Source organism: Telmatherina bonti (assembly GCF_933228915.1).
Source record: "Telmatherina bonti genome assembly, chromosome: 1".
In the NCBI taxonomy this organism is placed as follows: Eukaryota; Metazoa; Chordata; class Actinopteri; order Atheriniformes; family Telmatherinidae; genus Telmatherina; species Telmatherina bonti.
This window is the reverse complement of record NC_136619.1, coordinates 8,206,347-8,222,702: the sequence shown is the minus strand read 5'-3', so window position 1 is coordinate 8,222,702 and position 16,356 is coordinate 8,206,347. Positions and strand designations below refer to the sequence as shown.

At 41.6% G+C, this 16,356-nt stretch overlaps 1 long non-coding RNA gene across 1 annotated transcript; it reads left to right on the top strand.

Annotated features, from left to right (window-relative positions):
- Window positions 1–2,733: 2,733 nt before the first annotated feature.
- Window positions 2,734–5,909, top strand: LOC306775018. The gene is made up of 3 exons (XR_013771844.1): window positions 2,734–3,110; window positions 4,513–5,022; window positions 5,143–5,909. It is a non-coding gene; the product is annotated as an uncharacterized lncRNA (long non-coding RNA).
- Window positions 5,910–16,356: the final 10,447 nt, after the last annotated feature.

Genomic DNA, 16,356 nt, shown 5'->3' with positions numbered 1-16,356 from the left:
GTACCTCGTTCGGAAATCAGGTTCGCTAAAGCAGAGAACTTTTGCGCCTTGCATAATCAGCGAGGGCTTCAGGCCAAGCTCAAGCATCGCATTCAGCACCAAGTAACCGTCAAAGCCGCGGGAATTATGAGCTATAAAAGTAGATCCGCGGTACATCGGTCTCCTGAAATGCAAGATAAATTGCCGTGCGCAATCCAAACCGTAAGACTCCCATCGGACACCCTTCAACGTTTTGGTACAGACTAGAAATGGTACGTGCTGACCCTGTGCGTCTGTGAATGTTTCAAAATCGTAAAAAATCAGATTACTGTCCTGCCTCTTATCCTGGGTTAGCGGTTGAATGTAACACTGATGCACATCGAGGTCTGATTTGGCCGCTAATTTTTCGCCGCAGATGTTGCATTTTAATTTAGGGCAGGTGTGAGAAGCCTTCCCTTTGGCCACGCGGTATGTGGTGTGACATTTTTTGCAGCGTTTTATCAGCGAGCATATGCTATCAGCAGTTTGAGCAGAGGAGCAGGGTTTAGTTTGCTTATGCCGCACAAAACACGCATGTGAGCGACATACTCTGTTACAATCCGTACAAAATTCAGACGCCTCCTCTTCCTGAGTGCAGGAAGAAACGTTGCATACCGAGCAAAACCCTGGACAGGCGTGCGTGTATGAGTTTTTGTAAGATTTATAGCAAAAGTGGCAAATGTATTTACCCCCTATAAATCCTCCAATATTTTTAATCCCGTAATAGTGTTTCTGTGCGAGAAAAAAAAACAGCGGATTTGTTCGGTCCGGGAAATCTGTTTGAAATTTAGATAAGGGACGCTGGTCTTTTGTTCTGTAAAATATTATGATTTTACGCTGGACAATGTCCTCAAATCTACGAATGTCGCTGAAGTTGACGGGCGAATTAGCATTCAGACCTGCCCGAAGCTGCAGTTCTGTACCAAACGACGCAGCCTGCTGATCTGTGAAATGTGGGGAGATTAGAAAGGCTAAGTTTATCGCAAAGCACAGCTCATCCTGTCTATTGTTCACGACGTACAGATGACGTCTTTTTTTCTGAACAATTTCACAGTCTATTGTTTTTTCAAGTTTCCGTTTAGCACCGCCTGAAGGGTTTGTTATGATTTGCACAACAAGCTCTAGGCGAGAATCTGAAGCTACACTATCATTTGACTGTACCATACGGTCTAGCAAATCCCCGAATAAATCCATTATCTCTCCCTGGGATGGCTCAGTGACGGGTAATAATATATGATTCTGACTGTTCTGGCTCAGTATTTCTAGTTGGACCAGATCGCCGCGATGAATCTGAGGGTAAACTTCATCAACAAATTCCGCAATACCCGTCTGCACATCGATGTAAAACTGACAGAGGTCTGGAATGTCTCTGGCAGGCAGATTCAGTGTATGTCTAAATTCATGATTATTGAAGCGCTCGCGGGACAGCTGACGACCTGCTTCGAGCGAAGCAGCTTCTCCTGACCCACGTATACCTCCTCCAGACTGTACAGGTTCGTTCAACTGAAGAATGTCAGGGGAAGCTGCAGCTTCAGCAGCACCGCTCAGGTCTTCTTCCGCGATGAGACGGGTTTGTCCCCTGGATGGTGCTAAAGAGCTATCTTGTACGGGGAGTGAAATCTCTTCAACCTCAGTCCCAGGAAGACTTACGGGTTGTGTGTTAAAATTGTCATGCAAAGGCCGATGTAGGTTAAGAAGAGCGTGATCTATTAAATCAAAGTTGTTAAAATCAGTCGGTACAGGATCCGCGCTATTTTGAACGGGCTGATCGGCTTGAAACGGAATAGATGGGTTAGCGAACGCCGCTGGAATCTGATTGAGTGAATCTAACAATCTGTTTATCTCTTCCATGATAGTACAGGAGTAGAAAATGTCACACCTTTACAGCTTACCTTTGAAGCATGTTACCCAGCGTAGTTAAAACTTCAGACAGTGTACGGCTCAGATGCAGGAATGTCTCCAGCGTGTCTCCTCGGCGTTCGTAATTATCCCTCCTGCTGAGCGGATTCCGACATGTCAGAGACGTCCAACGTGGACGTCCGCGGTTACGCCGTCTTTCCGGCGCTACATTTCAAGACAAAACGAAAGATAGATGATATATAAAACTTCTGTTAATAAAACAATGATATGTTAATAAAATAAAATGCTACGTTACTAATGTTATTACAACGTAGTTTCTGAAAGCCGGGTCTCCTCCTTCCGGCAGGAAGAGCGCGCCTAGTTCCTGTGGAGAGAAGCCCAAAAAATAAGAGTTCGGATAAAACTTTATTTATTTATTTTTTTCTTCCTATGAGAAGATATCTTTTTTAAATTTATTTTTATTTTGTGGGGCTTACTTCGATTCGTGCCGATGCTGCCTGTCGGTGCAGAAGTCCTGATCTCCTCCGTTTGAACTTCTAACAATAAAATAATAATCATTAAAATTAATATTAATATTTTCATTTCTATTCAGATTCAAAGACTTACCTTGACCAACACTGGCAGCGCCGTGTGAAGCGGCGTCCGGTGTTTCTGAAAACGTATCAAGAAGACATATTTGTATATATTTCTAAATAATAATAATAATAATAATAATAATAATAATAATAATAAGAGTCCAAAAAAAAAACTGACCTTGTTTTACATGGGACGCGTCGCGAGAAGCGTTGGTTTGCGTCTCTGGAGAAAAAAAAAAAAAAAAAAAGAGAGGAAAACATAATCTATTTTACTTCCAAAGGTGAAGTAAAAGACAGGATGCGTCGCCAAGAAGTGACGTAACATGCACGAGGTTGTTTGCAGAAGCTTATTGCAGCGGTGACTTTTGAAAAGAAATAATAAATAAATAATATTACCTATCGTGCATGTAGTAATGGCTTCCGATTGTTCACAATCAATCCGTGGAGCTGAGCCCTCATCTCCGGGAACCGGACCCTCGACGACCGGACGTCTGCGGAGCCTGTTGACGACTTGACGGATTGCCGGGATGCTAGCCTGTATGCCAGACCGGTCCGGGGCTGATCCAGACTCTTCAAGCTGAGGAATGGACCGGATCACGCCGGGACGTATATTGTCCTCTGGTTCCGGCAGCCGGGCCGCTGCTCTAAATAAATCTGGTGAGTAAAGCATTTGGAAAACAAATATTTTAAATCATGATATAATGACAGACGCTACGTTTTAAATAAGAAAAGAAAGACGTACCGTAATCTGTTTGCGTAAGCGTTATTCCCTCCCATTCATCAAAAAAATCTGGTAAAGGAAAAAAAGCAAATAATTTTAGTTAAAAAATAACTTTTAGAAAAAAGATGAATCGTTGATTTTAATACTCACCTGCCCCAAGATCGTTTCTCGATGGAGGCGAGTGGATCTGTGCGATCGTTATAATTTCTAAATACCGGATAAATTAAAGTTAATCAGTAAGTCTGATAAATGAAAAGCCTAGACATGAAGAAGTTTTTTTCCCTACCCCGTGACATGGTTGCGTTGTGAGGTTGTCTCTCGGAACGAGGTGATTTTTAGAAGTGACTAAAGGACTGGTTTTATATTTCTTTTGGAAACGTACATCGATAATTTGTTTCTCTGTTTTTTTTCAGATAAGAAGCAACCGTTGTTGACAGGTTTCTTGACCGTTACGGGGTCATTAAGCAATAAAAACTCATTTTTGACACAGAGAATGTTTTGTTTGTATTATCTCAGCTAACAGCTTGCTGACACTTCTCTGTAAGTTATGTATGTTTACCACACGTTTCTGTTAAATATATGAGCATCCATAGGTTAAAAAACCCTTTCTCTTAAACATGGACCAGGTGTCTGATTTTTAAAACTTTTTTCCCGGCTACGGGGGGTCATTAAGCAATAAAAACTCATTTTTGACACAGAGAATGTTTTGTTTGTATTATCTCAGCTAACAGCTTGCTGACACTTCTCTGTAAGTTATGTATGTTTACCACACGTTTCTGTTAAATATATGAGCATCCATAGGTTAAAAACCCTTTCTCTTAAACATCACATTTTTTTCTTCCGGCTACGGGGGGGTCATTAAGCAATAAAAGCTTACTTGGCGAGAGAGAGAATGTTTTGTTTGTATTATTTCAGCTAACAGCTTGCTGACGCTTCTCTGTAAGTTATGTATGTTTACCACACGTGTCTGTTAAATATATGAGCATCCATAGTTTAAAAACCCCTTTCTCTTAAAGAAGGACCAGGTGTCTGATTTTTAAAACTTTTTCCCAGCTAGAGGGTCATTAATCAATAAAAGCTTACTTTGAGACAGAAAGAATGTTCTGTTTGTATTATCTCAGCTAACAACTTGTTGCCACTTCTCTGCAAGTTAACCCAAGTGTTAGAGGATTTAAACAGGGACAGTTAAAGGAACTTTTTTTCTCTTCCTTCAGTAAAAAACAGACTCAAAACGCATGAGCAGCAGATAGACGCGTGTAGAAAAAAGGTACTCGTTTTATCAGTTAAAACTCTACAAATATCATAATAAGTTAGCTTTTTTTTTTGCTCTTCTTTCAGACCAACAAGAGAACACATGTCCCACCACCGAGGGGAAAAAGGATTTTGCAGACTGAAGGAGCAAAAACAACGTTTTTTCTTTTCCCATCCATTTATTAGCACTTTTTTTTTTTTTGCTAACACTTCTATTTTTTTACTTCTCTTTTTGCATTTATCATAATAGTTTAATTCTTCTTCTTTTTTTCCAATAGTTTATCAACGCGAAAGTCACTGAAAACACACCAACAGAGGGTCGTAAAAAGCCTGCTGCAGACAAGAGGGGGTGCTTGCCACACGGGCCAGTAGAAGAGCGGGGGTGTAAATACAAACAGACTCAGAGAGGATTTTTGCAGCCAGCAAAAAAACTTTTTTTCACTCTTCCCACCCTGTAAACTCTGTTTATACTACTTTTTGCATTTCCCATGATAAGTTTGCTCTTTTCCAGTAGACCCAAAAGACTCAAAGGCGAAAAACCACGTCTCATCGCTGAAGAAATACTGATTGCATCAGAGTGACACGCATATGGAGAAGGTAAGGGATTTTTTTTGTTTTTTCCCCAAAACTTTCTTTACCTTATTTTATTACTCTTTCTCTTAGACGTTTTTTTAATTTTTTTTTTTTTCCCCCCCGGACCCCTCTTTATACCTCTAGACTCGTTCGGACATGCCCCTAACATGTCCAGGCACACCGCCCAGGCATGACGTACGTCCAGAAGACATGTCCGGGCATGTCCAGGCACACCGTCCAGGCATGCCGTACGTCCAGAAGACATGTCCGCCCAGGTATGACGTACGGACATACGTCATTTCCGGACATCACGTGGTCTAGGGACCGCCGCCGGATGACCTCACTTCCGGACATCACGTGGTCCAGGGACCGCCCACGGATGACGTCACTTTTAGAGCCACGCCTGGGAGGAGGGACGTCACTTCCGGACATCACGTGGTCCAGGGAACGCCCACGGATGACGTCACTTTTAGAGCCACGCCTGGGAGGAGGGAGATGACGTACGGACATACGTCACTTCCGGACATCACGTGGTCCAGGGACCGCCCCTCACCCAAGTTACGCCCACTTATGACGTGGCACACGCTGATTGGGTCACAGAGGGGGGAGGGACTTCCGGTTCATTAAGATACGCCTACTTATGACGTGGCACACGCTGATTGGATCACTGAGGGGGCGGGACTTCCGGTTCATTAAGATACGCCCACTCGTGACGTGGCAGCTTCTCATTGGATCACAAAGGGGAGGGGCTTCCGGATCGTTAAGCCACGCCCACTTGTGACGTGGCAGCTTCTCATTGGATCACAAAGGGGAGGGGCTTCCGGATCGTTAAGCCACGCCCACTTGTGACGTGGCAGCTTCTCATTGGATGACAGGGGGTCATAAATCATTTTTGACATAAAGTGGGTCCCTTCTTTATTCACCAGAGAAGCAGGAGAGAACTCATACATTCACAGGTTCAAACCAGAAACATACTTTTGGTTGTTTTCCTAATAAAAGATCTGTATTTTTAAAAGACATGTATGTGTAATAATAGATGTAGTACAAATTTAAATTAACTTTTGGATAAAATTAAACAACTCTACAATAATATGAAAGTCATATAAAAAATGTATTGTTCCTTTGTAACTAACTAACTAACTACAAATTAGTAAAAAACAACTGAAAATAAACACCAACTAACTAGAAATGATAATAATACCTAACTTACTAACTAGAATATTCATCAATGAAAAACTACCTAACAACTTAAAATGATATGAAACAGTAACTAACTATATAACTAAATAATCAAATACTTAAATAACTATTAACCAGAAAAAAATTGTAAATGAATTACTAACTATCTAACAACTGGAACCAAAAAGCACCAACTGACTAGTGATAATAATAAATTACTAACTAACTTACGATTTTACTAGAAAACATTGTGAAATGTTGAAAGGCTAGTTGATGGTTTTATATGGTGGAGACGAGCTTGTTTTCCGCTGCCTCTTCTGGGGGACTTCTGGAAGATCTTCAAGCTCCTCGTTGGTCCTTTTTAATCCTCCTGCCATCGATGGACTCTGGTTTGTTGTAAGTGGTGAGGGGAGCAGAAACAGATGAGGATTGTAAGGAGATGACCACAGGCCGGAATCTGGGGAGCTGGATCTGGATTTTGGGTTGAATGGACTTTGAGAAGGTGAATGAAAGGTTGATGTCGGCCTCATTTTAAGGATGACCTTGGACTTGTCTTCTGAAATCTCATAACCCAATTGTTGGACTCCTGAGGACTTGAAACTTGTTGTCCGCTGCCTCTTCTGGGGAACATCAGGCAGATCTTCAAGCTCCTCGTTGGTCCTTTTTAATCCTCCTTCCATCGATGGACTCTGATTTGTTGTAAATGGTGAGGTGCTCAAAGACAGTGGAGGATTGCAAGGAGATGACCACAAGGCTGAATCAGGAGAGCTGGATCTGGATCTTTCTGGAGATCTTGGTGGAGATTTTGTCTTCAGATATCGTCTCTGGATCATTTTTAGCTCTTCTTTCACAGATTCAACAGTCAAGTCATCATGTGCTGATGGTGAACGGCCCCAGTGATGTGAAGATCTGGATGAAGATCTGGATGAAGATCTGGACGAGGAGCTGGATAAAGATCTGAAGCTTGGTGTCAGCCTTCTTTTAAGGATGACCTTGGACGTTTCATCCAAATCCTCATAAACCATTTCTTCAAGTCCTGATGACTTCAAGCTCGTTGTCCGCTGCCTCTTCTCCAAAACTTTAGGCAGATCTTCAAGCTCCCAGATTTTCCTTTTTAATCCTCCTGCTCTCTCTGTTGTAATGCTTGGTATGCAGCATGGAGATGGTGGTGGAATGTGCAGAGAGGATGTCAGGGCTGAATTGGGAGAGCTGGATCTTGGTGGGGATCCCGTCTTCTGATGTCTTCTGAAAATGAGTATAAATTCACCTTCACCAGGCTCATAAGTCCAGTATTCATCTCTTGGTGGTGAATGGCTGGATGATGATGATGTGGATGAACTTGATGATGACCTGGATGAAGATCTAGATGAAGATCTGAATGATGACCTGGATGAAGATCTAGACGAAGATCTGAATGATGACCTGGATGAAGATCTAGACGATGACCTGGATGAAGATCTAGATGAAGATCTGAATGATGACCTGGATGAAGATCTAGATGAAGATCTGAATGATGACCTGGATGAAGATCTAGACGAAGATCCAGACCACCAAGTGGAGGATGAGCTTGATGAGGCACTGGATAAAGATCTGGATGAAGATGTTACTGGTACCATTCTGATCATCAGCTTTGGGCTTCCAGGCCTGCTGGGATTAGGAACCAGGGAAGCTGTCCAGGTGTATCCCTGCTCAGTCACAGGACTGCAGGCTTCAGGAGAGTCCTTAGCGATGGCTGGTGAAGGGACTTTCCTAAACCTTTGTCTTCCAGACCTGGTCGGCTTACGAACGTGGACTGAAGTCCGGGTGTCTTGCTGGTCTATCTGTAGACAGAAACAAACACATTCTTTGTTAGCAATGAAATGTAGACATTGAATTATCTATCTATCTATCTATCTATCTATCTATCTATGTTTGGTTTTCCGATATAGATTGAATAATTTTGGTGGTGATTATTTTTTACTTCTTTTGTGCTTTGAGCATAAAATGATCAGTTATAAATGAGTTGTTAATGAACGATTACATAATCCAAGTGACTGCCGTTCAGATTTTGAAAACACTTATTTGCCACATGGGTAAAATCTGTGTTAATAATAGAAATCTGTCAATAATCAGTTAAACTTGATGAGTTTTTTTTTTTTAATTCAAAAACACCAATTTGTTTAACAAAAATCAGTGGATTTTTTTCAGAAAGGTTTTTGGTTCAAAATAGCATCACAGTTTATTATATAACAAGTTTTAAACATTTAAAATTCTCTGCTTTGCCAAAAGAAAAAAAAATAAATGTGTGAATTCAATTAAAAGTTTATGAACTAAGGTCTGGTGTTTAATTATAATAAAGGCAGACTGAACTTTGTTACTGTAACTAACATCTAAAAATAATTGACTCTTAATCAGGAGTGACATTTACACTAAATTCTGTTTTCAAATCTACAAACAAAAAGTTCCTCTTTCACTTTTATTTTACATGAAGTGAAATATTTAAGCCTTAGTATAAAGAATTCATCTAAACTGGGATGTTTTGCTGAGAATTTCATGTGAACAAAGATTAAAGTATGTTGAATTGATATATATTGTCATGTGATTATTAAACTTATCTATATCCCTGCTATCTATTTATCTGTTATTGCATGTGACAATCACTTATCACAGTATACCCTAAAAATTAAAATCACCACCAAAATTATCCATTTCACATCAAATTTGCAATCATATGTATACAATCTAAAATGAATCAGGAGTGAAACATAAGATTTTTCTGTTAAACACGGATTACGGATTTTAAAAGAAAAATACTTACGTCTTCCATAATGGGACAGGTTTCCATTATCTCGTTTACACGCAGAGGGTTTTCAAGACTGAAAAACTGGTCGCTGGAGGTCGTCTTTTCCACGGTGTGAACTTGACAAACTGAGCTCTCACAGGTAGAACTGGGAACTTTTAATGATCTGAAGACGTAACAAAAGAGACTTTTTGGTGACATCACGCTTTGATGCACTCACGTCAAGTTCTAAGGTTGCTATTGACAACAGGCAACGTGTTGAAAGATAACTCTGCACCAGTTTAAATGGCTTCATGTCAGTCTTTGTCCATTTTATCCATCTGACATAAACTCTGAGGTAACTGATCCATCATATTCAGATTATTTCCGATAGAAACAACATATTGGTTCATTTTACAGTGAACATATTGCTTCATGGATCTGCACCTCCAGCTGCAGCCAAGTGGACAATGACGGCGTGGAGCGCCCCCTGTGTTCACAGCGTGTAACTGCAGGCGCTGTGCAGGACAAATAAATGGCTTTTTCTTATCGAAGGATCTGCTGTGATTAAACAATACAGCACGAATCATTCGCCTTAAATGGTCAAGTTATAGTAATTAATATGATATAAATTACATTTATTATTGTTGCAATCACTAAATACTCTGATCTACCAGCCTCTGATGAAACAGTTTTAATTTCAAGATATCAATAGTAATCTATCTATATATTTCTTTTCAAATAATTTATCAATTATAATGTTGTGATAAGTTCTTCTTCTGACACTCTGATGCAAATATCTTTAAAAACATTTACTTCTCGACAAACACATACAATGATGCTTTTATATTCCGTGTTATTCAAACTATTTATTCTGCAGAATATATTTTACCGATATATCCTTTTTCATTATTCAGTGAGTGGCTTTGCTGTGTACACTTGGTTGACTCACTAATGTCTAAAGAAGTGTCTACCATCTACACCCATACATATACTAACAGGTGTGAGTTGTAGTGAACACTATGCATCAAAAGGTTAATTACAAACTCATCTGCTAGACTCGAGGGAGCCTGAACATGTAAGGAACTAAATCAATATGTGATCTCAGATCTTGTTGTATGTTGTTATATGTGAGATACATAATTCATAATTTGCACAGTAATTAATGCAAGTTATGTGACTGGCTAAATTGTTTACTGTTTATGTGAATAAAAAGCCACAGGACACATTTCATTGTCATATTCAGCTGATGTGGGAATGTGCTGACTTTAATGCATCAGAGCAGTAACAATGACTTTTTTACTGCTTAGTTTCAACTAAAACCATCATGTTACATTATGTAGAAACCATGAAGGACCCAGTTTGAACAGAAATGAACATAATTAATACATTTATTAATCTTTGGTATGTATTGGGTCTGCAATGTTTACTAATAAAAGAGCCATTTTTAACACCTACCCGACGAGATGAGCATAGGTCACGAAACCACAAGACCTCATAAGACCTGCATCGTCATGTGACCCTTGAGGATGCAGGGACCTTGCATCCTGCAAGTTCTGGATGTTTGTCTGCTTTAAAACATCAGATTTATTGCACATTTGCACTTAAATTAACATTTTGTTCTTTAAATAAGCACAGAAACCCATATAAATGCATTTTATTGGTATTTACTGATGGATATGATTTCTGTCTGTCAGATGCCTGTGAAAGAGAAAAGAATTCATGTTTCATAGCTGATTATGTGTGTAAATGTGTGCAGGATGTGGTTGATAGTAAAATGGTGTGTTAGCTCACCTGACTGGTGTCCTGTCTTGGGAGTTCGGGGAAAAGTTTCCCCAGGGACCTGAACACGCTCTAAAGGTTCTGGGACAGGTCATGTGACAGATGGACGGGGTTTAGGATAGTAGTACTGGGTTGTAGGTTGGGGAAATGGTTTTATGTTCAGCTTATGATGTGTATTTATATCACCTTTGGCCAGGTAGTCTTTAATATTTACAAGATCCATTTAGGGAACTTTTAAAATATAGAGAGTTTTTATGTTTTGGGAAACATCTCTGTTTAGTGGAAAATAATTTTGGCCAATCAGCAGCAGAGGAGATCAAATGGGACCAGTTGGAGAGCTGCTGGTGGACAACAGTCTGATATAATGCCTCTCTGTCTATGACTAACCCTCCCCAAGAAAGACTTTTGTACCAGAAGAATTCTTTTGACTGGTTTCACTTTGTCCCAGCTACGTTTTAGAAAATGTTACATGTTTGCCCTGGAAGTGTCTTTCAATGTTATCATTTCAATTCATTTTTTGGCTAATTTCTCACCACAAATCAAGCAAATGCGCTAACTACTGTTGAAAACTCCATGCAGAATTGCATATTTATTTTCTTCTAGAGCCAGTTCAGAAGGGTTGAAGAGCTGCATGCAGCTCAAGAGCAGTTGGTTGCAGATTCCTGGAACAGGATAGAACCAGAAACCAGACTGTGATGATATTCTTTCCCTCAGTAGCCTCTGTTCATTTCCTCCAGCCAGAGTGGAGTTCTAAAAAGTTTCAGCCCTAAAATGAGTCCTGGTACGGAGGTAGTACTTTCAAGATGAACCCAAACCTGCAGTACATCGGGACATGTTGGTTGGTTATTTCATTAGCAGAAACAAGAGTCTAAAATATAAAACCTTTAAAAGAAACAGCATGATGTGAGATGTGGAACACTGATAATCTGCTTTTAATAGTTAACAAGGGAATTGTTGCGTTCTCTTTTGGCCCCAGTGTGAATAATATGTGGATAAACCAACTGCTGTCATTTTTTTTCAGCCGCACTTGAGGGGAAAAGACGCACAGCTTGCAGAGGTTCAAGTTAAGTTCAAGCTATATAGTGCTCTTTAAAATGACCCACAAATTATTAAAGGATGGCATTTTTATATCTTAAATTAATCTAGTAAGTCGGAGTGTGAGGTATCTCTCATTCTAAATGTAAAACTCAAAGTTTGCCTCATTTCAGGGGTTTTATTCCCCTCTGGAGTTCACCTTTCACCTCTCCTCCTCCTCACCACAGCTGCTGATGGTGGACCTTTTTAGACTTGGTTGATAATGATGCCTTTTCTGGACTTAAAACAATCTACTAAATGTGGAAAGCTTGATCAGTTCTGCTAATCGGCTGCAGGTCAGAGTGCTGAAAAGGGCCTATGAGGCCTTCCAGTTGCGTCTGCTACATTTTAGCTTCTCCTCTCAGAAAGCTGGTGTTGAATTGACTGGTGTGCATTAACCTGGAGAAGGAGCTCTGCAGTCAGCCGGCAGGCAGCACGCTGGCCATGTCCTGCTGTCCTCAGTTCATTTCATCATGCAGTGTTGAAATGAAAGTTTTTACAGCAAGACAGCAGCAGGGTTTTTCTCTTCTGTCAGATATTTAATGTTTCAAGTTAAAATAAACAGAATTACTCTGCTGCCATGACTTATTTGAAAGATCCAGTATTGTCCTTTGTTTTACCAAAAGTTACAAAATAAAATCAAAGACATAAAAGTTGATCCTACTGCAGGAAGTGGACAGATGGCTGAATCACAAACCTGAAATCTGAATGAAGTGGGTCTTTACACAACAAATGTGTCACTTGTTACAAATGTCTGCTTATACTTCTTATTTATAATCTCTCTGGTTGTTTGGACTACTGGGACTGACTTCTTTGTCATACTTATGACTGATTGCTGATGTGGGGTTTACTCCCGGCAGCCTTTGTCCAGTGCTCGCTGTTAGTAACGTAGTGGATAAATTCAAAGGAAAGATATGTTAGTTCATTTTAAAAGCAGTTTAATAACATTACAGCACTCTTAGGCCTGGCAAATGGACACATTTCTGTTGTCATTGGCTCTAGAAATGACACTAAATTATATTTTAATACTGGAACGTTAAAAGTCACTTCATAGATTTGTGAGGGAGCAGCAGCAGCTGATTGCGTAAGACTACATGAGCTTATTGCATCTTCATAAGTAATCCAATGTCCACACATGAACTTTGTTTGTAAAAATCTTTTACTGAGCTTATGCTGAGTAAACATGTGATTTTCCATGATACCAAATGAAGATTTACATTCAGCACGTGTAGAAACAAAAACTTGCAACTTTCTGGATTTGTGGGACCTTAAACACTCTCATTCTGTCCTCTGCTGGACTCTTGTAGGTACTGCACTGTGACAGACAGGACTCATAATGATCTCTGCTTGGAGGATCAATGTAACCCAAAACAGCTACTTATACCAACAACAAATGTTTATCTGCGATACCACGCTAAGAAGTATAAATAATAAAGAAGCACAACGTGTTAACAACTGGAAATCTACACATTTAGTTTAATTCCACCTTAAAGCAGGTTTTTACCCACTTAACTGTTAATGACACAGAAAAGCTAAGCTAAAACACCAACACATCTCAGAGCAGCCCATGCTTTCTATACTAATCTCAATGTGGCAGTGAAATGACACAGTGTCAATTTCTCATATTCATGTCATTCTCTGAAGACTTGGCTTTAAGGAGGAAAAATATTGACATTGATCACACAACAGAAGCTATTTACATATTCACACTTTTTCCTCATTTACAGTTGTTTATCCACTATTTATAACCTGCTATCCTCACAAAATTAACCTCAACTCAGCTGCGTTTTGTCGCCACCATGCATCAAAACGTTAGGTTATCATGGTCACCCTGGTTCTTTGAAAACTGAGTGAGGTATCTCACTATGGGAAGCGCCCTCTGGCGTGACCAATCACGGAAGCTCTATTAACACCAAGTCTATCCAAGACAAACCAATCACGTGCCTGGCACGGGGGCACCCCACCCCCTTTATAAGTGCCTGCAGACCCGTGCCTGACGTTCTAAAAACGTATTTCTTCCACGTGCCCAATGCAAGAAAGGTAGTGCAGTGAGATACCTCACTCAGTTTTCAGAGGACCAGGGTTACCATAGTAACCTAACGTTCTCTTTCAAACCTTGTTCGGTATCTCACTATGGGAGATGTAGCCCACTCCTGAATTGCATGCTCCGAAGCGCAAATCCTCGACTCAAAAGCAAGTCGACATCACACGCCCACCCCAAGGCTGAACTAAGGTCCCACACTGAGGACTGAGTGAGCCAGGGAGGACACCGTAACATCCAGGCGATAATGCCTGATAAACGTGTGTGGAGACGTCCAGCATGCAGCGTCACAGATATCTTTCACAGATACCTCTTTGAACAGGGCCCATGAGGTAGGAGTACCTCTAGTAGAATGCTCCGGAGGCTGCAGTCCCTGGCATTTATAGGACTCCCGAACAGCCTCCACCACCCAGCCTGACAGGCGCTGGCGGGATAGGGGTCTTCCCTTATGACTAGGAGCCCAGGACACGAAGAGCTGGTTACTTGTCCTAAATCCTTTAGTTCTGTCCACATAAATGCGTAACGCTCTTACCGGACAGAGAAAATTCAGTCGTCTATCGTTCTCACATGTAAATGGTGGGTGATGAAAAGCTGGCCACTGCCAAGACAGGCACCTGTAAGACGTCTCCCTAACCTTGGGCACAAAGGCAGGATTCGGACGTAGAGAAACCTTGTCAAAATTTGGAGAGAAACACATACGTGACGTGTGCACAAACAGAGCCTGCAGCTCACCAATTCCTTTTGCGAATGTTAAAGCCAGCAAGAGAATGGTTTTAAGAGACAATGCTTTTAGATCCATGCACTCCATGGGCTCAAAAGATGGTCCTGAGAGCGCCTCCAAGACTACAGATAAATCCTATGTTGGGACCGGAGTCCTGACCACTGGTCGTAGTCTTTGCGCTCCTTTAAAAAATCTCTTTATTAGGGCATGCTGACCGACAGGCGCAGCCCCAAAACCCACATGACAGGCTGAGATGGCAGCCAAATAAACCTTAATGGTAGAAAAGGCTTTCCCATCATCCAATAAATCCTGTAGAAAACATAACACATCCGAAACAGAAACACTGGAACGAGAGTATGTTTCTGTTATCACACCATTTCTCAAACACGCGCCACTTATTATCATAGAGGCAGCGCGTGGATGGAGCCCTGGCGTTTTGAATTGTTTCAGTCACTCTCCGCGAGAGACCAGAGCCATATAAATTTATCCTTTCACGTGCCAAGCCCATAGAGCTAGTCGCTCGGGAAGCTAGTGGAAAATCTGACCGTGCGCTTGCGACACCAAGTCTCTGTGCAGCGGCAGAGACCATGGTTTGTCCTGCTGCAAACTGACCAGCTCCGCCATCCACGGACTGCTTGGCCAGTACGGCGCTATTAAAATCAGAGACAGCCATTGTTCTCTCACTCTGCTCAGTACCAAACCAATCAGGCTGAGCGGGGGAAACGCATACAACATCTACTCCCAGTGGTGCGTCCTTGTCTCTGAATAAAAAGAAAAGGGGGCACTGTGTGTTTTCGCGCGATGCGAAGAGATCTTCGGACACTTGACCGAATTTCTCCCAGACCAGCTGGACCACCTCGGGGTTTAGCTTCCACTCCCCATATGGTGGATTTCCTCTGGAGAGCAAATCTGCCCCTGTGTTCAACACACCAGGGATGTGCGCCACGTGTAATGACAGCAGGCACTCGCTGCTCCACATTATCAGGCAGTGGGCAAGTCTGTGGAGAACCACAGAATGAGTGCTTCCTTGCCGATTTATATATGCCACTGCTGTTGTGTTATCTGTCCTGACCAACACATGACAATTCATCAGGCTCGGTAGAAAATGTTTCAGAGCCAGGAATACTGTCAATAACTCCAGGTAATTTATATAATAAACATAAACACTGTTCCCAACGCAACACCGGTGAAGAACACCTTTGGGTTCTTCCAGGAACGGCGAGCCAACTGACACTCAGGGGAAATTTTCACCCTCCATCTGATATGGCGTCTGGCATCCAGCCGCAGGGAGGACACCCAGTGCTGAAAATCTCATCATCAGCAATCCCTGAGGGACCACCGATATTGCTGAGGCCATCCGCCCCATTAAACGCATGCAGGCTCTCAACGAGACAGTGCTTCCCCTGCGAAAAAGTGTGAGATGTTGGCGGAATTTTTCCACTCGCTCCTTCGACAGAAAAGCCGGAAAAGAGACCAAGTCTATTTTGAGCCCTAAATACAGTAACCTCTGAGTGGGAATCAACACACTCTTTGTGTGATTGACATTGAAACCCAAGCCCAACAGGCTGCGTAGCAGCGTCAATGTATCTCTCTCTGTGCCTGCACCCTGGTGGATGCGCACACAAGAAAATCGTCCAAATAGACCAGCACTCTGAGGCCCGCTGTGCGAGAGGCATTTACGGCTGCTTTGACTCACTTGCTGAAGACGCTCGGGGTTAATGACAGACCAAACGGGAGGGTCTGATACTCATACGCCACCCCTCGATACACAAACCGTAGGTATTTCTTGTGAGATGGGTAAAT